The 24,487-nt window shown below is 39.0% G+C and overlaps 1 protein-coding gene across 1 annotated transcript in view; it reads left to right on the top strand.

Annotated features, from left to right (window-relative positions):
• Positions 1 to 24,487, top strand: part of slc8a4a (solute carrier family 8 member 4a) — an 86,147-nt gene that overhangs the window by 34,532 nt on the left and 27,128 nt on the right. The window lies entirely within an intron of this gene.

Below are 24,487 nucleotides of genomic sequence, written 5' to 3'. Positions count from 1 at the left end.
TCAAAATCCAAATTTATCTGACTATGTTAGGTCACTCACTGTCCAGGACAGTGAATGATATTTGAAAAAATTAACTGTAACAGATGGAACCAGATTGGTCGACCAGTACACGCTCACTGAATAGATGGACGATGTGACAGGATGGTTAGGGTTACATGAGGAATCATTGAACTTGTTTCACAATTTCTGATGAGGTGGGCATGGATAAGAAATATTTAGACATGTAACCAAACTATAAACCATACCAAAGAAGAACACTAGTGTGCTACAAACACCAGCATTTTTATGATTGTTTCTGTCCAGTCTGCTCATTTTATTGAGGTTGACCACAGCTGTCATTGTTTTTTTGTCCGGCAGTGGCAGCAGGTATGCGATAAGACTTCAAATTGGAGTCTGTACTCCATCAATTTTGGCACACAACAACACAACAAGATGACATATTCTTTCCTTGTGTAGCCGACTCTGCTTGTATTGGCCGTCTTCGGTTTTCCTTTTGTTTTGCCCCCAGCTAGCGCTGTGATGTAATCGTGACTTGGGCACAAAAAGGGTCAATAGAGATTTGAGATTTGAACTATTCCACATCATCATATAACCTTCAAAGCAGAAAAAGAAATATAAAGGTTTATTGGTCTTCATATAAAGTTTGTGTGACTGTGGCATGTTTAAAATCTATGAAATACCATGAAATATCAAGCTCCTGAAGCTGTGATATTGGATTTGTGTATAGCGCACATAGTTTATCACATTCCACCCCACAACCTTTGAAGATATCCTGCCACTTCTACCCACATAATCCACTTTTGACCTTTTAGTGATGGGGATTTCTTCTGTCTTTGATTGGCGCTATAGAGAAGATATCACTAGATACTGGAAGATTAAGTTCCACAGAAAGAGAGAGAGAGTTAATCTGAGGGAGTGAGGGATGACAACTGGAGGAGAATCCCAGAGAGATAAACACTCTTGGTCTTTTTTTCACTGACTGACCCAAGCATTACACTGAAACAGGTGAAGTGTCAAATGATAATTATTTTTTAAGTAGATTTTTAAGGATCTTCTTGAGCTCAGCACTAGCTCAGTGGTAAAGATGTTTGGAAGGTTGTGAGTTCAGATCCCAGGACCACTGAAATGCCCCTGCTGGACTTTATACCTTAACTGCTCAACTGGTTATTTACGCTGGATATGAGCTTTTGCCATATCACACATTATATATTTTTTACTAGTCCCTGCTCTTGAACTATCCTGCCATGAACATATTGATCCACAAGAAATAATTACCCATATCCCATCCTCAGAGCACAGGGTCAGCCATTATACAGCACCCCTGGAGCAGGGTGGGTTGAGGGCCTTGCTCAAGGGCCCACAGGTGGAAGCTTGGTGGTGCTGGGGCTTGAACCCCAACCTTCCAGTCAATAGCCCAGAGCCTTAAACACTTGAGCTACCACTGCCCCATATATATAACTAATAATAAAAGGATGGAGAGAGATGGATGGACAGACGTTTGTGAGTGTGATGGGATGAAATGCAGCGGCGTGGGTGAACCGAACCAGAATTATGATAAAAGAGGGATTAAATAGAGAGAGGAGGTGAGAGGCAGGTAAAACAGTGGGAGGAAAGGTAGGGAAGAGAGGAGGGATAAGTGTGAGAGAGAAAAAGTGTGATTTGTTTGAGCAGTTAGATCTCAATGTTCGCAGCGTTGGTTGACTGGAGTGGTTGAGATGAGAGTGAGGCTGTGTGGGAGTGTATGTGTGTGTGTGTGTGTGTGTGTTTGAGCCACATATGTACCCTGATGGAAATGCTATTATTAATCATGAAAAAGAAAGAAAAAAAAAAGGCGCTGTGTGTGCAGTCTGCTGTTTACTGTAGCGCTGAATTTATGTGTTTGTTAAATCAGTGTGTTCATGTGTATAGCTACTGCCGAGTGTGTGACGAGGGCTCGATTGAAGTGCGTGTGTGGGTGGGTGAATTGAGTGGATAAGCCTGGGAGTCTGTAACTGCAGAAATGATTCTAGCAGTATATGTGTATGATGTGCAAAACCTAAGCAGTGTGTGTTTATCAGTGCAGCGTGGGTCAGTTTTCTCTGCCCACGGCTCTTAGGAATGGACACGCCATGCAAAATGGCAGAGATAAAGGTGGGGTCAGTGTTCTTTTTAAAACGTTTGATGGTCCAAGTTCCTACAGTCTGGCAGCTTCAATAAAAAAAATAAAAAAAATTCTCTGAGGAAAAACTTCAGTCTCTGTGGCATCTCAGGTTATTTAAACTGCAGAAGAAGAAGAATCTGGACTAGTGACATACAGCGAGGCAGGACAAAGAGCAGTCTCTGCTTGCCTCTTAGTTCAGAACGGAGTGATCCCAGGAGTTTCTGTAATACTCATACCAGACTGTCTAGCACCAGAAACCATGCCAGTGAGTCTCTGAGGTCATGCTTTTTCTTTGTTTTGTTTTTATATATGTGTGAATATTAACTGAAGACCTGAACATGCAGGAGTTTGCTGCCACGTGATTGAACAACTGCAGGAATGGCCAGGGTATAGAGGGGTTTCTAATAAAGTGGCCAGTAGGTGTATATTTGCTGTGGGTAGGGGAAATCCTTTACTCCCGGTTCCGCTCACCCCTGGTATTCCCCTGGCATTCCCCTGGTAGCTACAATTCAAGAGAACTAAGTCCAGACTAGTGGGGTCCGGGGAATTTTGTGTGTGTGTGTGTGTGTGAGTGAGGAAAGCATTATTTGAGATAGCTAATGGATGACAATAAAAATGGGTATAAATTTGACCACTACTAAGCCTGGGCATTTAGTAAGTACACCAAGCTCACAAGTTGTAGTGTGTATGTGTGTATCTGAGTTAGTGTGTTTAGTGTACACGTTTTCCACATATACATGATCTGTGTGTGTGACTGTGATCAGCGATTGTTCTCCTCCAGCATGCTTCTGTACCAAAGCCAAGCTGGAAAGATCGAGATGAAAAGGGAAAGGAACGGGGAAAGGGGACGCTTATGTAAGCCCGCATTTTAAGATGAAGCTGAAGTCATGACTAGAACGAGTTCAGAAGAGACGCTACATGAGTAAGACTGTGCGCTCAGCTGGAAAAGACGGATCGATGGTGACCCTTGCGTTCTGACACACTCAATCTACATTCAAGAGGCTGAAGGTTCGACAGTGTGTGGGATCGGATTGCGCGAGCTCATTTAAATCCGCGTTCGGAGACATGAAAACGCTCGCAGCGAGCCGGCTTTAAACCAACACGCCGGTGTTTTCAGCATCATCTCAGTCTACTGCATCTGTAGCACACGTGACAAATTTAATACGTCTTCAGCCTGTTCACTTTAACTGATGGGAGTGGCTGTCGAATCCTAACAATAAATATTTAAAATTCTCTCCTTTTGAGGCACCCACACACTTCCATCTAACATTCGGTCTGAATAGGTAGTTCCATCTCTATAAGGACTGATTAGTTTAGATTCATTCCAGTGATTCAAATCTTATGATTCGGCTCACCAAAAATATTCGTTCACTGTTTCGTTTAGTTGTTGTTTTATTGCTGTGTGCCTAGAAATGTACTAAGACTTGAAAAATGGTGATTAATAACTATTTTATATAATAAAAAAATTGTATATTTTGTGAACGGATTATGTGTCATGATTCCAGTGCTCAAGTGCTACATTCTCTTGCTATAGCATGGCTCCGCCCCTTTTCCTCTTGTCGATCCGGTGAGTCTCACATCCGAAACTGCTCATCCGTTTATTTCGTCCAGGGCATCAAAACTCAGTTCTATCACATAGTTTACAAACTAGTTCCTACTGAACCACATGCCCCAGTTCGTACTGAATCAGTACCGGTCTCGTTCAGACTCAACCCCGGGGATTTTGTTCAGAAAGGAGTGTATTTTTTTCAGTACATCCAGCCCAGGACATGCTCCTTCACAGCACACGCTCTAATGTAGTCTTTAAAAAGCTGCTAAAGTGGTCACAAGTGAACAACGAAATATGATTCAGTACACTGAAGTCAATGAGAATGATTCGTTCATTTAAATGATTCGTTCAAAAGCACCGATTCGTTCACAAACGAAACACCTATAACTAAATAATGGAGCAAGTTTCAGTTTAACATTTTATTTATACTCATTAGCCAACAAACGTTTTTCCCCATGAACAAGTCAGAAATGCAAGTTTCCCAAATGGTGAATTAAACCCCAGAAATTTGGCGACACAAAGTCCTGAAAGATTCGTTCACTGATTCATTTAGATGAATGTTGAATCATTCAGTTGTTGTTGTTGTTGTATGCCTACTTAATTTACTTTTATAGCTCATATGGTCACATATTTACTTGTATTAATGAAGTATAATACTTTATATAGATTAAGTCGAAAAATGCTGAAGTTCTTGGTGAAGTAAAGCACATGACTGTTAGGCGAGGGTTAAACTAATGATCCCCTCGCCTTTTCTCCTCTATTTCACTCTTCGTCCTTTCTGCATTCTTCCTTCCCTTTCTTCACTTATCCCCTCACTCGTGTCTCTCTCGAGTTCGAGGCAGATAGCTTTGCATGTAGGCTGGTTTGGATGAGCAGGACTATAAGACTCAACTGACAGTAGAGCTATATTTGGGTAAGGAACAGTAGGCTAGGCATGCGTACAAGCGTGCTGGAGCCGGAATGATGTTTTGCTAAGCCTAATCTAGGGAATATAGTGAAGATTTGCTTGCACAGTTTCTCATTTGCAAACACGGCTGTGGATAAAGGGTAAACACATTGCTGCGGAAAAAAAAAAACATCCATACCCATGTGGCCACTGACAAGCCTTAGTGCCAGGAGAAGAATCGTATCAAAACTCCCTCTTTGTCAAAAAAGATGGAGACAAAACACCTTTTTTCTTCTCCTAAAATGGGAATTTGAGATTGAAAGGAGCAAATCTTTCCTGTGGAGTGACAGAACTGATTAGCATGCTGCCTGTGTGCTACAGAAAACTATGGCTCCCACACATGCCATTTCCTTCTGAACTCACACACACACACACACACACGCAAACATACCATGATAGCCCTCCTAAGGCAACATCATTGAAGCCTTCCAGTTCACGCTGCTACCATGAACTCCTGCTTGGATTGAAAACGCTTTCCAATCGACTAATTCATCATCGAGTCAGAAAGAAGCCGAGTTCTGTTTCTCCGTTTCCAGTTTTGTCATATTTAATAAGAAAGCTGAGTTCTCTGGGTAATTACGTTTGGCAGACCACCAAAGAAATGCCTTTCCTCCTTAATGAGGATACAAATTAAGATGTTTAATGGCAAGCCAATTGAGAAAATGAATGGTTTAAAAAGAAGTATTGTGCTGGGGTGATAGGAATGTACAGTGATGTGCAACAATGGTTAGTGTGGACAAAATGATTATTTCACTCAACGGGGAAATCCCAATCATCACAATTTGTCAGTTTATTGGCGCAGATTAAAAAATCGGTCGCTTTCTTTATATTTGGACAGTCTAAGCTTATATCTCCCAAATCTTTGGGATCACAATAAGACTCCTCTTGATCAAATTTGTCTTATACAAGTGTTATTCTTTTAAATTCTGTTGAAATGTTTGTCTGTGCTAAGCTTATATATTCAGCGTTTCTCTTCCATTTGAGAAAACAAGACAATACAATATTGAAAGAAATTCCCTGCTCACACTTTTTTCGGGTAGTCTAAGACACTTTACAAACCCCAGCAGCCTTTTATTTTGTCAGATATACATTACAGCACAGCGAAATTCTTTTCTTCACACATCAAAGCTTGTTAGGAAGCTGGAGTCAGAGTACAGAGTCAGCTATGATACAATGCCTCTGAAGCTCAAAGCCTTGCTCAAGGGCTTCAAGAGCTTGCCAGTGCTGAGCCTTGAACCCCTGACCTTCTGATCAGTAGCCCAGAACCTTAACTATCGCACCAGCACTGCACCATAAACACTCTATACAGCATCATGAAGCAACCTAGCAACTGATTCTTAACACGTCAAATAAAATTGATCTGGCTTTCAACTAGCAGCCACACGATGTATCAACAGAGTCTGTATTAACTCAGTGTGACAGTTTAATAGGATGTAATTCATAGATGATCTACTAAACATCCAGGGATAAAATTCAGACCATCTAAATAATAAAGAAAGCAAAAGTGTGTATTGATTATGTGCTAAACATGAAAGGCCGTAAACTCTAGCTTTAGTTAAGAAGCTGGTTGATGAAATGGTTTGATGAATGGCCAGGAAATTGGTTGTTGACGCTTTATAAAGTGTCTACACTGGATTGTCGAAATAAAGTCTAAGCAATTGACCAACTCTGGCGAAATCCACTTGTTCCGGGTTTCTGGATATTTTTCTCACTCTCTCTCTCTCCTTTGCCCAGTATTCCCATTCAACACACACACACACACATACACACACACTCCCCAAAAGCCAACACTGCCCCCCCTACAGCTCTCACCCCAATCTCTCTCTCATTTCTCAGAGGCCTGGCCTCCCGGGCCCATTGTTTTTCATCAATCCCTTCTTATCGTCAGGCACCTGCAGTGGTTTATGGCCCTGAGTCCGGAGCTGGTGAGCTGTTTAATTTCACACAGCCTGCACAGACAGAAAGCAGGGAAAGACAGAAATCAATAAGAATGAAAGACGGGAGAAGAATGTGAATGAAGGCATGAATAGGAAAGCAGGCGCAAGGCCATTTTCTATTTTTAGAGAGGAAAGAAGAACTGAAGGAAATCTCGCAAAACAGCGGCTCATGGATACTAAGAAAATTATCCTTATTGGATCCGTGTTTTTAGTATAATAATAACATATTGGTAAGAAGCTAGTCTAAGCCACATCCGTGTGGTGGATTCTGTGTGGTGGTTTGAGTGATTTGAGGTGTGTCACTTTACAAGCTTCTTTGCACAATTCGGGGTTTTTTTTGCTCATGGATCTGTCTGAATTGAGGGTTCACATTCACAGCACCAATGACCCATATCTGTCTTTACTGTGAGCACACCTGCCTCCCAAAATTCCCCTGCATGCACACATCCATTTCTTTGGCAATTGTTTCACTATAAACCTGGTTGATGATGATAATGATGCTGCTGCTGCTGCTGATGATGGCATCGATGCCATCGATGATGGCATCAAATTTGGAGGCCAAGTCAACACCTCAAACTGGTTGTTGTGCTCATCAAACCATTCCTGAACCATTTTTGCTTTGTGGCATGGTGTATTATCCTGCTGAAAGAGGCCACAGCCATCAGGGAATACTGTTTCAATGAAAGGGTGTACAGGGTCTGCAACACTGCTTAGGTAGGTGGTATGTGTCAAAGTAACATCCACATGAATGGCAGGACCCAAGGTTTCCCAGCAGAGCATTGCCCAAAGCATGACACTGCCTCCACCGGCTTGCCTTCTTAACAAAGTGCATCCTGGTACCCCAGGTAAGAGATGCACACGCACCCGGCTATCTACGTGATGTAAAAGAAAACGTGATTCATCAGACCAGGTCACCTTCTTCCACTGATCCGTGGTCCAGTTCTGAGGCTCATGTGCCCATTGTTGATGCTTTAGGAGGTGCACAGGGGTCAGCATGGGCACCCATGCAGCCCCATACACAACAAACTGTGATGCACTGTGTATTTTGACACCTTTCTATCAGAACCAGCATTAACTTCTTCAGCAGTTTGAGCAACAGTAGCTCGTCTGTTGGATCGTATCACATGGGCCAGCCTTCTTTCCCCACGTGCATCAATGATCCTTGGCCATGACCCTGTCGTCGGTTCACCACTGTTCCTTCCTTGGACCACTTTTGATAGATACAGACCACTGCACACCGGGAACACCCCACAAGAGCTGCAGTTTTGGAGATGCTCTGATCCAGTCATCACATCAACTTTGAGGAGAAAATGTTCACTTGCTGCCTAATATATCCCACCTACTAACAGGTACCATGATGAGGAGATCATCAGTCTTATTCACTTCACCTCTCACTACTCAGAATGTTATACCTGATCAGTGTATATTGTAGTGTAAATTCTTTAGATGTGGCTCAGATCTGATTTGTTTCTATTACAGAAAAAAAAATCAGACCTGTCTCACATTAAGGCGGAAAATAAGATTTGTGTTCTTTCATCCTTGTAATGTGTACATAACCTTAAGGCAATAAAAAAACCCAACACATCAGGACAAAATTTTTAATAATTATATATTTTCCTATTGTTTTGATCTACATGTAATGTTGTACAGTTCACCTGATTCTACTTTAGAGTCACAGTTTGTAATTGTCCCTAAGATACCGTATAATTGTCCTAAAGATATATTTATAGTTTCTATAAAAAATGAAAATTGAGAAAAATATCAAGTGCTGTAAGTAATAATTACATCTCCTGATAAATGCTGGCGTAAATGTTCACCAGGATGTGAAATGCAATTTCTTTCATGTTTTTTCCTTTCATCAAATCACTTTTTTCCTATTTTTTTTATATTCGGTCAGTTTTCGTTCAGTCAGCTCTCACTTGCTTCCCCGAACCCGAAACACATTCAATATCCATTTAATCTCACAACATCCCGCGCAACACTCTTGCAAGCGGTGCACTAGATTCATAAAAATGAACCACGTTGATGATGCAGGAGCTTATATTTACTATCAGTTTGTCTTGCACTGATTCGATAGCGTGTGTTTATGTGCTGCTTTCTGTAAGAACAAGAGCGTTTGATTGGACTGCATGCTGCTATGTGAATGGAATGATTGTGCTACACTGTATACCACAACACCAGGAGACCTCTCAGCTGGACGATGTCTCTCTTCTCTCTCTCTCTCTCTCTCTCTCTCCCTCTATTCTATTTTTAGACTCATTTCTATCTCTCCCATCCATCCCACCATTTTTCCTTTCCAGAGTCTGAATTATGAATTAACACACAGCCTTCTAAGAGTGTTTTGCAGCATTACCATGATATTATTACCACACGCCTGTCACTGCTTTGAAGATATAAAATGAAACAGTATGGCCTGAATTAACTGCTGCGTTTTTGTCCTTCATCTGCGTGACACTGGTGTCACAGATTCGTCTATTTTCCCTCTTTTCAGATAATCGCATGGTGTACCTTGATTAGCCTATTTCTGCCATCTTACTCATTCCACCGGGAATGAGACCAGAACTGTTAATGTTGAATGTGTGATTCATTTTGTATTCATTCCCTTGGAAAAAAAAAAAAAGATTTTATACATATTATGTGTGGATAATTCTCAAGAATTTTAGGACAAATACATGGCTGTTTTCCAGGTATGAGAGGTTGCCCAAAAGTTTAGTCTGGATGTCCTGGATATTTTGGATAAGATAGTGACTACATCTTCTTTAGGCAGTGCTGAAGACCATCACACTCCCTTCACTGTCTGTGTTTGAGTTAGTGTGTGTGTGTGCTTATAATGGAGTATATGGGGATGTGTGGGTGTTTGTGTTTGTATATTTGCATATTTAATATCAGAAGCAGCCATTTTAGCATAATGCATTTGAGTCATTTCTTTAGCTCGGGATTCAGAAATACTGTAGCAAAAGAAAAAAGAAGTTTTATTTACAGACTTTAATAAATTTTGATGTGGCTTAATGGTGATCAGTGAATGGTTGATGGAAATAATGGTGATCAGTGATTGGTTATTGGGAATAATGGTGATCAGTGATTGGTTGTTGCAAATAATGGTGATCAGTGATTGGTTGTTGGTTATAATGGTGATAAATGATTAGTTGTTGAGAATAATGGTGATCAGTGATTGGTTGTTGGGAATAATGGTGATCAATGATTGTGTTAGGAATAATGGTGATCAGTGATTGGTTGTTGGGAATAATGGTGATCAATGATTGGGTGTTGGCAATAATGGTGATCAGTGATTGGTTGTTGGTTATAAGGGTGATAAATGATTAGTTGTTGAGAATAATGGTGATCAGTGATTGGTTGTTGGGAATAATGGTGATCAATGATTGTGTTAGGAATAATGGTGATCAGTGATTGGACATGGGGAATAATGGTGACCAGTGATTGGTCATTGGAAACAATGTTTAGTTGCTGGGGTAAATGGTGATCAGTGATTGTCTCTGGGAATATTGGTGACTCATTGGTTGTTTGGAACATAGCCCTGCTCTCTCAGTGTGTATAAACAGCAGCTGTGATTTGAGTTGGAGAGCCATATTAAGGCAGATCACTATATTCATCATAACACTTTAAAGGGGTCACCACTGTCACCAAATCTAGTGAAAAACAAATTGAGGAGGCAGCACTGTTTCTGGTCTTCCTCAAACCCACTTTCACTCTCTGTACATTTATATATTTTATTAATCTGTTCATCTGCTTTTACTTATCTGGTGATCACGCTTGCTATCCGATGCACTCACACCCAGCACACACAGCAGTATGTGAGATGCTTTAGTAAGGTCAGTGTATTATGTAGGTTAATTTATGTGTTTGTTCAGGAAGTCATGGTACTAAACTGTGCTTGAAAAGGATTGTGATAGTCAAATCCGTGCCTGTGTGCCCATAGATGTGTACAGACAGAAATAGGCATCCATCCATCCACCCACAGATCGTTAGAGGGAGAGTGTGAGTGAGTGCAGAGGAGGGTAGATACAACGTAACACTCGCACAGTCTCATTCTTTATGCACTCAGGGCATTTCTGTGCAATTTATGACTAGAGGTGGGTGATGTAACAAAAATATCATATCACAATGCTTAATGATGCTTGATTTCTGCAATACACAAGATGTATCATTATATACAGGTTTGCTAGCAACGCCGCAGCACAGGTGAAGATGCGCTGTCAATTATCTACTGCACTGAAGCTCCTACATATACAGTGTTTATGATCCCTGGGTGGTGCTACAGAAAAATGTGTTCCCCCTGTCATTGGAAGCTCATGGGTTCGAGTCCTGATGATGTTACAACCATCCATGGCAAGGATTCCAGGAGAGCAAATCTGGCTGTACTCACTGGGTGGGAGGGAGGGCATACTCTCCTCTGTCAGTCACAATGATAAAAGCCAATCACGGGTGTCTTTGAGCTCATGTATGTGGAAGGTGTGATGCAGCTGGCTGGGTTCATATGGTACAAGAAAGCATGTGTAAGTCTTTAACCTCGCTGGAGGTTAGATGTTGGTTGATGGTATATGTTAGTAGTTGGAAAATAGTAGATGTTGGTTAATGGTAGATGTTAGTAGAGGGTATATGCTGATAGATAGTAGATGTTGGTTGAGGGTAGATGGTTAATAGTAGATGTTAATAGGTAGGTATATGTTGGTAGATGGTACATGTTAATTGATGGTAGGTGTTGGTTGATGGTATATGTTTGTTGATGATAGATGATATTGGGTGTTGATGTTGGGTAAAGGTAGCTGTTGTAGTTAGGAGATGTGTGTTCATGGTTGATGGTAGATGTTGGTTGAAGGTATATGTTGGTTGATGGTGGATGATAGATGTTGGTTAAAGGTCGATGTTGTAAATGGTAGATGTTTGTTTATGGTTGATGGTAGATGATGGCCAGTGGTAGATGTTGGTTGAAGGTTGGTTGATGGTGGATGTTTGTTGATGGTAGACCATGGTAGATGATAGATGTTGGTTGAAGGTGTACATTGGATGGTGGTGGATGTTGTTGATGGTAGATGATGGTAGATGATAGATGCTGGTAAAAGGGAGATGTTGTAAATGGTAGATGTTTGTTGATTGATGATGGTAGATGTTAATTGTAGATGTTGGTTGATGGTAGATGATAGATGTTGGTTAAAGGTAGATGTTGTTGATGGTAGATGTATATTGATGGTAAATGATGGCAAATGGTAGATGTTTGTTGGTGGTTGAAAGTAGATGATGGCCAATGGTAGATGTGGTTGAAGGTAGATAGTGTTCTTCCTCTTTTTCTGTATATAGGTCAAATAATGCTCACACCAGACTGTTTATTTCAAATATTGAAATATTGAAATTTGTGGGGTTTTTGTGCTATATGCAGTATTATAATAGGTTGTTGTTGTTGTCTTTTCAGTACAATGACTTGCTTTTTATTCCTAACATTTCTAATTTAAGCACAATACCAGGATTTTATATATTTCTGTAAAGCTCCTTTAAATTCAAATTCATTTTGACAATATCCATTGTTAAAGCATTATACAAATACAAAGACCTGATTATTTTTCCCCATTATCTCTGGTCTGTGCTTGTGCTGTGTGTGGCATGCTGCCTGGTGGGATTGTGGCAGGTTTCTATACCTCGTGGCACCACATACACATGCACACTCATTGTACGTGCCCTTTTTTACCCCGTGCTACTGATTCTGGAGCGTTATTTATTTACCGCTATTAGTATTCCCCTGTGGCTGCCTCTGCACGCCCAGTGCACATAAACATGTGGCGCTGAAATAAAGCATTGGGTAGCATCGCTCCAACGCAGTTCACAGCAACTCATAATGAGGATCCAGGGACTAATGTTCTGTCTGAGGCTTCCCCTAAAGACTACGCCTGAGCTCTTTACCACAACGGCTACTGCATACTACATGCTAACAAATGTGCTGTCATGTTCCCTTAATGTGGACGCAATAAGCATTTGCTTTTTTTTTTACACACGATACATACTGTAATACTTTGCGATATATTCCTGTGCTACATTTATGCATTATACTCACATTGTTTAGCTGGACTTCACAGTATAGTTTTAGTAATATATTATAATTTGTGTAAATGGGGGGAAAAACAAACCCTAAAAACTGAAAGCAAAAATCAAGTGCTGGATATTTAAAAAAAAAAAAAAAAATATATATATATATATATATATATATATATATATATATATATATATATATATATATATATATATATATATATATATTAATGAGCTTTTTATTTTATTAACATATATTATTTTATATACTTTATATTTATATAGTTATAAAGCATTTACTTAATACCTTATATTTGAATGTATTATTATTATTATTATTATTATTATTATTGTTATTGTTTTTTTTTACAGCTAATTTTATTTATTTATTTATTTATTTATTTATTTATTTATGTATTCTTATATTCGACAAGTTCAATATAAAGAAGAAAACATTGGCAAAATCTTCACTAAAATTCACCAAAACTTCACTAAAATGTACCACGGATAAATAATTTAAATAATTCAGATATCGAAATCTTTTTCAGATTCAGCTTCTAAGCACTATAAAATAAATAAATTTTATTTTTTTCAGATTACACCAACAAAAACAAATATAATAATAATAATAATAATAATAATTTTATTATTATTATTATTATTAATAATAATACTTGTAATAATAATTTATATTTTATTTTATTTTATTTTAATTTTTTATGTGGATTGTCCAAAGTACAAATCGCTGTCAGTTAGTTAATGTAGAAATGCTAATGTATTAGAATGAGGGCATAAATATAATGCTATGAATTAAAGTTCATCATGTTCTTATTGAAAATTAACCTAAGCCCACTGACCAGTCAGATTTGAGAATTCAACAGCTCTGTGGTATAAGTTTAGATAGAGCAATAAAAGCATTATTGGCCCAGTGGACCCTACAATTGAGTTTGTGTAAAGGAAGGCCTGGCACTGAGTACAGAGATTTATAACTTCATAATTCATCATCCATAACAGGCTGTTGATTAATGTTGAGACAAGGTTGAGAAGATACAGATACATCATGGAGCATCAAAGTACCAGTAGGCATCATACGCTGCTTATATACTGTAGCTGGCCACGTTATGTTTTCCCAAAATAAATGCATTTACAGTATACAGCCTGTAATATTTGTTTCTAGATCTTTTCCCAAACATAGTGAGAACAGTGACAATTGCTTCACATATCATGTTCACAAGAAATCTCAGAACGTCTTGAAATACCCAGAGATATAAAGGTACATTAAGGAAAGCTATACAAGCTTATGTGATATTTTTTTGACTGAAAGATTCTGTTCAAAGCACCTGTTCGAGTACAGCAGAATACTCCAGCTATGATATTTGCACACATGCGTGTTGTGTTATACAGATCAGTGAAAGAAAATTGTTGTCTTTTTTTTCCACATTAATACTGCCTAATTCGGAGCTATAATGCCCACTATAAAGCAAGCCATTTATATCCGCCCATTTTGAAAGGATATTACTAATCTTTGCGTCAGCCTCCGATTCCGCAGGAGGCAAAAGGTCTTGAGATTAACAGTTTGACTGGATTGAAATAGCAAACAATAGTCAGGTAGGTGGACGGGAAGATCTCTGACACTGCTATTAATAGCTATACCTTTAGGCCCTGTTCTTTCATTTTCTCTCTTTCTCCCGCTCTAGCACTAGCCTATTAGGTTTAAGTAAAACAATTACGGACGACAGAGGGGCATGATTCCAATTCTGGGAAAGAGAGCTGTGGTGAAATTAATTACGTTCTTATAATACCTCAGATCTCTCATACAGGCTATCTGTAATTATACGACTTCTCTGTAAGGTGAGCCAGCCTCCAAAGCCTTGTGCCTTATGCTATTTATTACTCTGTCTTTTACTTGCTGTTGTTAGACATGCAACAGACATGGGGGGTCACATCGCCTGAGTTTGTTGTCTTTGTTTCTTCTTTTTTGTGGTTGTTCGACTTTCCACCCTGTCCAACAGTTCTTCCTAAAGCTCACCTCTGCCTCCCCACCAGCAGATGTCGCTCTATCATGAATTCTACACTGAAAAAAGGGAATATTTAAGAATGTATAGTTTACAAAAAATAAATCTCAACAAAACGTAATTTCATTGCTTATAATAATCTTCATTTAAACACGTTTCTTACTGACTAGACCGAATGATGTAGACTGAGCGTGATCAGTTCATGTAGTATTAACGTAAGCCAGTTGAAATCTCACAAGGATGCTGGCGCTGATGGAAACTACGTCTGCTGCAAAGCTCCAACATTGTGGCTTATCTCAGATGTCTGCTTGTGTCTACATACTTCTCTGTGCACATACTGACATAGCCTTATTTATTGATGTACATATTTACATATTTATCTGCACTTGTTCATTTGCACAATTTCTACTATTTGCACTTCTGGTAGATGCTGAACGCCATTTTGTTGCTATGTACCTGTACTTTGCAATGACAATAAATTTCTATCTATCTATCTATCTATCTATCTATCTATCTATCTATCTATCTATCTATCTATCTATCTATCTATCTATCTATCTATCTATCTATCTATCTGTCTGTCTGTCTGTCTGTCTGTCTGTCTATATATAATATGCTTCTTTTTCACAACTTCTCATATTTTCAACATTTAACTACACTGAATATGTTGTTATTCTTCCCTTGACACAACCCTCCCATTTTATCCAGGCCTGGGACCGGCACTGATAATTAACTCAGTTAGGGTTTGCTCTCTGCCCAGAAATCATACCCGGGCCATGGCAATGAGAGCGTAGGATCCTGCCACTGGACCACCAGGAGGCTCTATTTAATTATACTGTTTATGGTATATGCTTAAAGTGAAAGGAAGAAAATTTAGCATTTCTCAAAGATTGCATTCCAAGAGAAATGCAGAATCGTTTTACAGCCAGAATCTGAGCTGATTAGTTTTATGTACACTATATTACCAAAGGTTTTGGGACACCCCTCCAAATAATTGACTTCAGGTGTTGTTTTCCAGGGGGTGGGCTTGGCCCCTTAGTTCCAGTGAAAGGAACTCTTAATGCTTCAACATTAGTTTGGTGTGGAGGAACTTCACAGAGTCCTGACCTCAACCTGATAGAAGACCTTTGGGATGAATTAGAGTGGGGACTCTGAGCCAGACCTTCTCATTCAGCATCAGTGCCTGACCACACGAATGTGCTTCTAGAGGAATGGTCAAAAATTCCTATAAACACACTCCTAAACCTTGTGGAAAGCCTTCCCAGAAGAGTTGAAGCTGTTATAGCTATAAAGTGTGGGCCAACTCCATATTACATTCATGTGCATGTAAAGGCACATGTCCCAGTTTTGCAATAGCACAGAGTCTCCAGTCTAATTCATTCTAACGGTGTTTTATCAGGTTGAGGTCAGGACTCTGTGCAGGTCAGTCAAGTTCCTCCACATAAAACCCGCTCATCCATGTGTTTATGGACCTTGCTTTGTGCACTGGTCATGTTGGAACAGGAAGGGGTCATCCCCAAACTGTTCCCACAAAGTTGTCCAAAATGTCTTGGTAAGCATTAAGAGTTCTTTTCACGACTTTTAGGGGGAAAAAATCAGAATTTCTGACTATTTTAAACTACCCAACTTTAATCAGTTGATCAGACGTTTAGTGGCCAAGAAAATCTTATGATCAGATACAGACTGAGAAAAAAAAAAAAAAAACACAGTTCATCAGCAGTTCATTGCGAAGTCCTACCAATTCTCTGCAGGCATAAGTTTAATATTTGCCTTGAATGTGTCTGTACTCGTGCCTAGAATCTTAAATACGGTGGGGTTTTATCCAGTATTTCCTATTATAGATCATAATAACCCCAGTATATAAGATTATTAAAGCTTAGACATTTTTAAATTAATTTCAAGCTCGAAATAGATTTATAGTAAATGAAAAGCTTGGGGTATGTGAAAGGATCAAAAATAGGATGAATAATCTTTTATTTGATTTATAATTATAATAAAAATAAAATTATTTATAATTTATAAATAATAAATAAATGATATATAATAATAAAATTAACTCATAATAATAAACTAGTAGATACATTTGTGTTTATTAACGATATTTTTCAGCACATGCACATGGTTTTTTAGCACTGTGGATCCTTTTCCTGTTTCAATGAACTACTTTGTGGATTATTCAGTTTTTCTTTTCTTGTCTGATGTGTGCTGCCTTTCTGGATTTTGGATCTTTCTGGAATTTGGAATGAGTATTAGAACTCTTTTTTTGGTTTTTATTCCAACATGTAGTATACAGAATCCTTTCAGCGGGACACAGAATATTTACAGCATCCCCAAAATGGCAGAGATCATCTGCATGTACAAATATGAGCACCAGAGACAGAGCCGGCTCAGTGGGTGAACTTTCTTCCAGGGCCACTGTGTTTATTCTGTACTTAATGGAGCGTGAAGGTTTACAAACTTGGAACGGCAAACCGCTAGGGACAGATTCTGGGAACGTGGTGGTGAAGCAGGACTCCGGGAGAGATGTGCAAGGGTTTGGTGAGTGAGGCCATTGAGCTCAGCGTGTGAGGTTTGTGATTTGTGTTGGCTGACATCATTTAGGCTCCTAAGGGATCATACACTGCGCATCTCTGACCGACTGGAACATGAAAGGCAGAGAAGAGAGAAAAAAAGAGAAAGTCATATAATACAATATCAATCACTTCCCTGTAATATTTTCTCCCACAGCAAGAAAAACATTCCCAGAAGAGCCATAATGGAGCGTGGAGTTGTTTTTTTTTTTTTTTTTGCCTCATGCCCAGAGAACACCAAGAGAGTCCGACATCTGTCACTGCTAATCACATAGAATCAATACGAGAGGCTCGTCACTAACATAGAACATAGTTCTTAACATAGAACATAGATAGAACATAATCTCAATTATCTGCATTTAAAATCTAGACAATAATTTTGCTCATAAGTTTCGTTATACAGAGGTATTCCATTTACAGTCAGAGTAGGCATAAATATTTTTTTTTTTTTGCGGAAAATATATTTTGTAGGCACTTCTTTTTCGTCTCAAGGACACTTTCACATGGGCTGAGGCTGAATCAGACCAGTGTTTATACCTCTGGTTAATTTTCTATTCAGTTTGGTGGACACTGTGCATAATTAAACAAACAGGCAATAAATAAATAAATAAATAAAAAATACATACATAAATACATGAATGAATGAATGAATGAATGAATGAATGAATGAATGAATAAATAAATAAATAAATAAATAAATAAATAAATAAATAAATAATCAGGTTGTGGGGAGTGAAAACATTCTCATAAAACTCTCTCATTCTTTGGTTTGAAATATGTTAGGGAAAAACCTTTACCAAGTGCATGTAGAACTTCATGCGTGCACAGACACTAAATTTCTAGATAATTAAATATAGAACTAATTTAAAATATTTCATGTGTCTCTTTCTGTTTATGGCTCCAGATATCCTGCATACATACAGCATTATCTTTCTGTTCTGCGGCTCATCTTAGCAGCTCGCAACAAAAAAACAAGAAAAAATCTCAAAAACCTCAAAATACACGCTGTTTGTTTACTTCCTGCAGGTGAGTCAATTCAGGATTGAATCACTGGCTTTTCACTCATATCGATCCAGACTAGAGTTCACTTCGCTTTCATGCGTCACGTAGTTAAACGAAGCAGCACACAAACACAAACTCTGCGGAGAGTGAGAAGCTGAAGATGTTAGAAATGAATAAAAGGTGAGCAAACTTTTGTGTTTGGAAAATATAAACAAAAAACAGTGAGCCAACGCTTAATAAATGACTCACTAATGATATAAACAACTAGTTTAAAACATTTTCATACTGCATTCAGCTTTTATTTCACATTTTTGCACACTGGTCTCTCTCCTATGGTGGCTGAAATTTGCAAAACAAAATAACAAACCCGTTTCCATTCACATGCGATACCTGCGATAAATTGACGTTGTGTTTGATGTTTTGGTTTTAGATTTGTTATTGTGTTTTCTGATTTGTTATTTTGTTTTTGGCTTTGTTGTTTTGTTTACAGATTTGTCATTTTGTTTTGTGATTTGTTATGTAGTTTTTGGTTCTGTTGTTTTGTTTTCTGATTTGTTATTTTGTTTTCGGTTTAGTTATTTTGTTTTCTTTTTTGTTGTGTTTTCTGACTTGTTATTTTGTTTTCTGATTTGTTGTTTTGTTTAGAGATTTGTTATTTTGTTTGTTGATTTGTTATTGTGTTTTCAGATTTATTTTGTTTTTGAATTTGTTGTTTTTTTGGATTTGTTAATGTGTTTGTTGATTTGTTGTTTTGTTTTCAGATTTATTTTGTTTTCAAATTTGTTATTTTGTTTTCAGATTCGTTATTTTTTTAGTTGATTTGTTATTTTGTTTGTTGATTTGTTATATTGTTTTCGTTTTTGTTATTTTGTTTTCTGTTTTTGTTATTTTGTTTTGCACTTCTTGGCCACCAGAGTCTTCTTTGGCTCTGTTTGTATTTTGTGGCTCCAAAGTAGCTTACAAACCCAAAATACAAGACACATTTTGTTTCCTTCCTGTGGTTTGCTTGTAAGGGTTGAATCTCTTTCTCCATGCAATCGAGCCGCATTGGTTCGCTTTGAAGAGGACTGAGAATTCTTGCTGAGACTCTCTCAGTCCAGTTATGTTTGTGGAAAAGAAGAAAGGGAAGAAAACACACCAGGATTCAATTCAAACCTCTTCCTGAGAGCTGAAGGATGGCATAGCAGGTAGCATCGCTGCCTCACAGCTTCTGAACTGTTTTTCTTTTCCCTGGTAGTCATCTACGTGCCTCAAATGCAGTACCTAGACATCATGTTGAAAATTGCTGGAATATTCCTTTCATGTACTTCTAGTACATCATTTATGTTCATTAAAATCATGACTGATCAAAAGCAAGGAAGGATTGTAACGTTAATGCTAATGTCTATAAAGATTAAAGCCTAATGAGCCAGATGAAATCAGTAGCTGATTGATGAGCAGAGGGGACACACCAATCAGACCAACAAGGCAAAGGAGGTAAAGAACGAGGTGATGATGGAAAAAAAAAAAGAAAAAACAGACAGAGGGGAGGAAGAAAGCAGCTTAGATCAGCTTTTTTGTTTGTCGTTTAGGACAGGAAAAACGTCTCCACTCTTTTTCCCAAAGGCCTGTTTTGTTGCGTCACACAAATGTTTGTATCGTCAGTGTAAATGTTGATATCAAACCCATTTCTGCTCTCCGAGATGTTCTCCAAGTGCTTGTTCATTTAAAACGCAGCTCAGATTTGATCTTCAACCAGTAAAATTCTGTGTAAGGTTATCCAACAGAGGGGAAAAAAACACACGTCTAAAACACACTGAAAGCCAACAGAGTCCTGACTCATTTTATATCAGACTCACAGCCAGAGCATCATTCGTTTGTTTATACTGATCGAAAATGTCCGTCCTGCCTACGCTAGTGAAGTGGGAAAAGGGTGCGAATATGCAAAGAGAAGAATAGTGAGGTAAACTAGCAAGCTATAGGAGAAAAGCTTAGGACTGTTCACCCATCCTGCTCTGTGACACCAACGAGAGAGATCTGGTGCCTCATTTTCGAAGGCCACGAGTCCAACTGAAGCATTTCCTGAGCTTAAGCAGTTGGCTATAATCTCTCGTTAGTAGCTGGCACTCCATCTGAGCAGCTCTCTCTATGACAGCTCAGTTGAGTAATGACTTATTTATGTGCAAGATGGCGATTTGCAGAAATGCCTTATTTGTAGCCATTGTGGATTAATTATCACATATTAGGCGAGAACAGCTTTGCTCCTGGCCAAACTCTCCGTGTCTATTTAAAGCTTCTCGGAGCGATCAGGCTGGTCTTGGATCAGCATTTTCTTTGCGACTATTATGTATTCATTTTTGCCATTTCCCCCTCGCTAGCAGCTAATGGATTTACTGTGTGGTTGCGACTGACAGATTCTTCTTCATTAACTTCTCCGTTTGCAATCTCAGACGCTGCAAATGAGAGGAATCTTTAAGCTCGTGCAGACAAAATGCCTCCGTGTAGAGACAAAGGAAAGATAAATGCGCAAAAGCTACAAAGGATAATGAACGGAGGGCTGCTGCCTTTTGTGTGTGAGATTCATTTATCCTCTAGAGTTTTCTGGAATGTGGGTCAGTTATGGCATGCTTTATTTACACAGATTTGTAAATATTTTCTAATTAAATGTAAGAAACACAAAGTTTGCATCCTACTGGTCCTTCTACATGTTTATGTACAACGTACATGCAGAATGACTGGCTTTGTCTAGCTTCTAGCTTTGGCCTAATTGTGGTAACAAGACTAGTACAAAGACTAGATTAAGATGGCTGATTAACTTGAATCTTTCGAAGCACAAGGAAATGGTTCATAAAGTCTAGGGTTTATAAATTTGGTAGCTCATGGTTGTTAAGGCGCTTAAGGCTCTGGGTTGTTGCTCGGAAGGTCAGGGTTTCAAGCCCCAGCGCTGCCACTGTTGGGCCCCTGAGCAAGGCCCTTAACCTCCAGGGGTACTGTATCATAGCTGCCCCTACACTCTGACCCCAACTCCCTCAGCTGGGATATGTGAAGAAAAGAATTCCACTGTGCTGTAAAGTATGTGTGGCAATAATAAAGGCTTCTTCTTTTTCTATCCAAGTCCATATATTTGTTTGTTTGACCCTTTTCTGGTCTTGCTGGCACACTCCTCTTCATCATGTGACGTACCCAAGCCAATAAATCAGCGTGATTTCACACAGTTTCAGACACAACTTCCACATAGAAGCTTCCTTCCTTCCTTCCTTCTTCCCTTATTTTTGCACTTCCATCTCCTCTTCATTTCCCTCTTTCCTTCCTTCCTTCCTTTCATCCTTCCTTCCTTTCTTTCTTTTCTTCTTTCTTCCCTTATTTTTGGCACTTCCATCTCCTCTTCATTTCTTCCTTCCTTCTTTTTTTCTTCCCTTCTTTTTGCCCTTCCATCTCCTCTTCATTTCCTTCCTTCCTTCCTTCCTAACTGCAATTCTAATACCTGCCCTTGTATCTAGTGTGAAAGATACAAACCTTTGCAAAACCCTTTTATTAAATTTTTGTGTACATGTGTTATCATGTCTACACATTTTTTGCACAAATAAAATAATAATAATAATAATAATTTAGTACATTAAATTGGTCATTAAGTACAAAAAGTAAACTTTTTTTTTTTTACTATTTTGATTCTTGCTCATTCTTAGTCATAGTGTAAGGCTTAGAGCTTGGAGGAATTAGATACAATTTGACTGCATTTATTTTTAGGGAGTGTGTGAGCTGCAGCTGGTGTGCTGTGGCCAGCTGGTAAGATTTAGCTGTAGGTGCTGAACATCATCTCCAGTGTTTATGGATGCTCTTCTTCTCAGTGACCCACATCTAAGCTGGCAGTGAAAGTCAGGACTAATCATACACGTATAGCTCGTCCTCCTGCTCTCTTCTCTGTCCGCCCGTCTCTCTCTCTTTTCTTTTTTGGTCTGTTTACCAGGTCGCAATTTCTCCCTCGCTATTGTTTATTTTCTCCAGCTGTACCACATCTGCTTCCATCCTCATCTATTATGTGTCACTCCAAAGTTTGCTAGTCTATTGCCGTTTCTGCCTCACCCTCCTCGCTCCTCTGGTTCATGAATTTATTATAAAGACCAGAAATGAGCAGGAGTGTAGGAGAGATGAGAAGAAAGGAGGGACATCGATTTGGGGCTGGGATCCATTCTGCTTTTTTCTTTATTATGTTATACATATTATTGCCTTTCTGTTCTATAGCTGTATTTAATATAGCGCATGCCTTTCTATGCGGTAACCATAAATCGTATATGATGTCTTCCTCTCACTCTTCCTCTTCTCTTTCCTTGTGTGCTTGCATGCTACCTGTTGCCATGCCAACCCCATAATTTTTATTTATTTATTTTGTATCTTGAATATCGCCCAGAGCAGTGTGTCTCTGTGGGGTATTAAGTAACTGTATAGAGTTATTACTAATGCTGAGATGCATTATACACTGATCAGCCATAACGTTAAAAACACTACCAGGTGATGTGAATAATAATAATTATCTCATAACAGTGGCAGCTGTTAAGGGGTGGGATATATTAAAGCAGCAAGTGAAGGGTCAGTTCTTGAAGTTGGCGTTTTTTCCGGCGTTGGAGGCCGGAAAAATGGGCGAGTGTTAGGAGTAACTATAGCAAAGGTCAAATTGTGATCTCTAGACAAAAAGGGTCAGAGCATTTACAAAACAGGTCTCGTCTGGTGTTCTTGGTATACCGTGGTTACGATCTAGGAAAAGTGGTCCGAGGATGGACAAACGGAGAACTGGTGACAGGGTCATTGTCCACCCACGGCTCATTGATTTGAATGGCAAGCAAAGGCTAACCTGTCTGATCTGTTTCCACAAAAGAGCTTCTGTATCTGCTGAAAAACGTTCATGTTCGCTACGACAGAAAGGTTTCCGAATACACAACGCTCCTCTCAGCCTACAGTAGGTGCGTTTACATGGACACTTGTAATCTGATCGTAACAGGACTAGAAGCACAATCAGATTAAAAAAGTGTGATGTAAACATGTCAATCGGATGGAATTTGCCACATCCGATTAAAATTTCAATCTGATGGTAAGGGGTGGTTTAAACCATTTTAGTCCAATCAAGAGGACATGTAAACACTTAATCGAATGGAATATGTTCCTGGAAAGTTCTGCGCATGTGCAATGGCGTATGACGTACGGATGTTGATACGAATGACGTATAACGTACGGATGTTGATACGAATGACGTACTGATGTTGATACGAATGACGTATGACGTACGGATGTTGATACGAATGACGTATGACGTACTGATGTTGATACGAATGACGTATGACGTACGGATGTTGATACGAATGACGTATGACGTACGGATGTTGATACGAATGACGTATGACGTACGGATGTTTTCGTGGACTGTGCGCATGTCAAAAGATCTAATCCGATTCTAATCATGTGTCATGTAAACGCACATAACAATCTGATTACTTTATACCGCGTTCATGTAAACTCTGCGATCGGATTCGTCGATCTGATTGAATTCAGCCCGATCTGATTAAAAAGTGTCCATGTAAACGCACCTACTGTGTCTCTGAGGCTGCGTAAGGTTACTCATTTTTTGTGTAAACATGAAAATAAGGGTTTACTAAAATTTGTCTTTCAGACTTAAACAGTAATCTTGTCATTTTTGAGGATTTGTTTGTTCAGGAAGCTTTTTACCTCAAAATACAAAATACAGAGTATTGTTTTTACAGACAGATTAATTAAGAACCAAACAACAAAATGTATTAAGCCCAAAAATCTTAGAGAATGGAGTCCTTCCTTCCTTTCTTCCTTCTCCCTTTTCTTTTTTCCTTCCTTCTTTTATTCTTTCCCTCCATCTTCTCTTCATTTCATTCTACCCTTCCTACCTGTCTTCTTCCTTCCTTCCTTCCTTCCTTCCTTCCTTCCTTCCTTCCTTCCTTCCTTCTTCTCTTCATTTCCTTCTTCTCTTCCTAACTTCCTTCCTTCCTTGTCCCTTTTCTTTTTTCCTTCCTTCCTTCCTTCCTTCCATCTTCTCTTCATTTCCTTCTTCTCTTCCTAACTTCCTTCCTTCCATCCTTCCTGTCTTCCTTCCTTCTCCCTTTTCTTTTCCTTCCTTCCTTCCTTCCTTCCTTCCTTCCTTCCTTCCTTCCTTCTTTTATTCTTCCCTTCTATCTTCTCTTCATTTCCTTCCTTCCTTCCCTCCCTCCCTCCCTCCCTCCCTCCTTCCTTCCTTTTCTCCCTGCCTTTCATTTGGACTCATTTGCACCCATAGTCTCCATTCTCAAAG

Source organism: Hemibagrus wyckioides, linkage group LG18 (genome assembly GCF_019097595.1).
Source record: "Hemibagrus wyckioides isolate EC202008001 linkage group LG18, SWU_Hwy_1.0, whole genome shotgun sequence".
Taxonomy (NCBI): domain Eukaryota; kingdom Metazoa; phylum Chordata; class Actinopteri; order Siluriformes; family Bagridae; genus Hemibagrus; species Hemibagrus wyckioides.
The sequence above is the reverse complement of the archived record's forward strand: the minus strand, read 5'-3'. Positions and strand labels throughout refer to the sequence as shown.